The sequence below is a fragment of the Anomaloglossus baeobatrachus genome, chromosome 5 (genome assembly GCF_048569485.1).
Source record: "Anomaloglossus baeobatrachus isolate aAnoBae1 chromosome 5, aAnoBae1.hap1, whole genome shotgun sequence".
Taxonomy (NCBI): domain Eukaryota; kingdom Metazoa; phylum Chordata; class Amphibia; order Anura; family Aromobatidae; genus Anomaloglossus; species Anomaloglossus baeobatrachus.
Genome location: NC_134357.1, coordinates 552,016,916 through 552,020,099, shown reverse-complemented (window position 1 = coordinate 552,020,099; position 3,184 = coordinate 552,016,916). Strand labels below are relative to the sequence as shown.

The 3,184-nt window shown below is 45.9% G+C and overlaps 1 pseudogene; it reads right to left on the bottom strand.

The window, feature by feature from the left end:
• Positions 1-2,606: 2,606 nt before the first annotated feature.
• The window catches only part of LOC142312970 (uncharacterized), a 187,202-nt pseudogene continuing 186,624 nt past the window's right edge, over positions 2,607-3,184 (bottom strand).

Here is a 3,184-nt window from a genome sequence, read left to right as displayed (position 1 = left end):
CCAACCTTTCAGCCAGGTGACCGTTTTGGATGAGGAGGAGGAACCGTCTGCCTAGCAGGGTGGTCATGAAGTTAGGTCAGGGGCATCACTGCAGCGTAGCTGGGGGGATACAGAGGAGCCAGTCTACACACCGGCGACTGAGGACAACTCGTTGTGGACTCTGGGTAGCCTGGCACACAAGCCAATACATGATGTTGTGCCTGCGCATCTGCGCAACGACCCTCAGTGGTGATTATTAGGTGGCGACTCTGATGGCTCCACACTACAAATACAACGTAACATAGCTGGAGCATAATCCAAAAATGCTCGAATATAAGTCCAAGCTGTGTAATGCTGTACTTATGGCATTCCCACCACACATCGGTGGCTCGGTGGAACAACAAGGCAGCGTAGTAAGAGGAGTAAGCCAACAATGCAGCGGGTACACTAGCCACACCTCAGGAGGGTTATCATGGCTGCAATGTGGCAACAATTCATGTGCATCCCTCTACATCATCCAGCAACACCATCTGCTACTTTGCCTATTCAATGAGTCAGCATTTGGCAAACATGGAGGACAATTATCCACATGTATCGCAGTGGTAGCTAATGGTTCTGCACCATTTAATTTCAGGGTGTCAAAATTGAATACATGGCCTGTGCTTGCACACTATGCCTTGGAGGTGCTGGCCTCTCCTGCCGAATTTGTACTGACTGAACTTGTGTTCAGCACAGCAGGAGGTTCATTATAGTCAGGCGCATCAACCTGTTCTCAGCTAACATGGACAAGCTGACTTTCAGTAAAATTAGTAAGTCGTGGATTACACCAGAGTTGTTCACACTTTTGGTTAAGTAGACAGACATTGGTATACTCTATTTGCCAGGCCCAGTGTTTTGGAGACTCCAAAAATACAGTAAGCCCTAAAAATGTCACATTGAAAACCCAATAAATAAATGGTTTGCGGCCTCCTCCTCCTCCGCTGCCTCTTCCACCAATACCGCCACCTCTACCTGAACCTACTCCACTTTGTCATCCTCCTCAACTTCCGGGTTACTTTTTTCTGTTTTTGTTGGATTCCAGCTTCAGGTAAGGTTTAAACAAAAGTAAAATGAAAACAAATGACAAAATTATCTAAAAACGACAAAAATATTCCCCTTGCCTATCTGGGTGTTTTTTGTTTTTTTTAATTAAACCTGAAGGCAATGTGCACCAGGATCTGAACACTTTATTTTGCCTCAAAATGTCTGCCTGTCACTAGTGTGCAGCTGGGTCTGTGGTCTTATTTTCTTCTTAAAAAATAGCTGTGGCCACTTCTCACCAGGATTTCTGGCCTTAGTTTTTCTAAAAAATTGACTTGTCACTAGTGTGCAGCTGAGTCTGTGGCTTTTAAATGTGTAAATTTTAAATTGCAATACACCTCCAAATGATGAGCGCTTGTTGTTGCATCATGCAGCTTTGTAGAGCATTGCTAACAACAGCATACAATCCGTGTAATCTATTCACTTAATCAAAAAACCAGAGTGTGTACAGCGTGCCTTGCTGTGTGTAGATCTGTGAAACCCCATACTGTGTTGCATCACACAGATATGCATAGCGCTGCAAAACAGCAACAGCATGCCGCAAGGGAGTCTTCGTCAATTATTGGGCCCGAGTAATGAAATCTCGTCACAGTTCTGAGCCTAGGCAGCTAGAGACACATGCCTTGCCTGGCGAATGTGCTGAATTTTGTGGTGCAGAGCTTATTCAAATATTACCGACATATGTAAGAGCTTCTGCTGAAAGTGTGGGCAGTATGTGCGCTCTCACCCTGATGCTGCTCATCTGTCTGTACTGCAAAGTCACTTCAGCCTTCCCACTCCTCGCATCATATGCGACATAGCAACAAAGTTGCATAGGTGGAGAGACTATGCCAGCAGCAGTAGCCAATAGTGGAGTTTAAGCTGCAGCACGCACGGCATAAACCAAATAATGGAAACAGTCTTATTCCATTATTTCTAGCTGTCATATTTAGCCATGGTTACCTGCTTTGAACAATTATGTTTTCAACATAAATGCTTCGGATTCCTGGGATAGCCAATCAAGAGCATGGGTGATCCACTTCAAACGTACATGGATTGGACTGGGAGTAGAAACTATGAGGTTTTTAACTGCAGCAACTGAACTGGAGTCGAAAAATTGGTTCCTGTGTGGGAACTGTTGAAAGAGGCACGCTAATAGTTGGTGCCCGGCTGAAAGCGCGGAGTTGGCACCTGAGGACCATGGGCATCTTTTGTTAAGTCACCCCTTAAAAACAAGCAAAGCAGTAGGAACCTCAACAACCAAGGCACCTGTTACTTCTGGTTTTTAAGCACTCTGTTGGATGAATTTCCATGGTCTATGTCTATTTTAATTGGGTGTTGTGGCTTAGATCTCGAGCAGTGACAACTGTGAAGGTCAATTTTACCACCTCGAACTTCAGTTCGACATTGGGGTTTGTAGTTCGGGGTCAAGTTCACCTTCTGAAACCGATCTTTTTCTGGTCCATGCTGATTCAACAAACCAGAATATCCACAAGTACACACATCAATAGTTTCCACAAAGAAGGAATGGATCATAGATGTAAATAGTAATTTAGAATATTAACATGTTTATTATTGTAGTATAGAGAAATTAGAGACATTTTTCAGACTTGGAGATTGTGCGCTGAAAGTAAAGCCTGCTTTACACGAGTAGATCTATCGTGCGATAGCACGAGCGATTGGACCTGCCCCCGTCGTTTTTGCGTCATGGGCAAATCGCTGCCCGTGGTGCACAAATTCGTTTAACCCCCGTCACACGCACTTACCTTCCGGACGACCTCACTGTGGGCGACGAACGTCCACTTCCTGAAGTGGGAGGAACGTTCGGCGTCACAGCAACGTCACATGGCAGCCGGCTAATAGAAGCGGAGGGGCGGAGATGAACGGGATGTAAACATCCCGCCCACCTCCTTCCTTCCACATAGCCGGTGGGTGCCGCGGGACGCAGGTAAGCTGTGTTCATCGTTCCCGTGGTGTCACACGGAGCAACGTGTGATGCCACGGAAATGAACAACCGACGCCATTTTAATGAAACAATTTTATGAAACCTAGCGACGAGTACACGACTCACGATTTGTGAGCGATACTGCGTCGCTAGGAGGTGTCACAAGAGACGACATCGTGTACGATGCCGGATGTGCGTCAC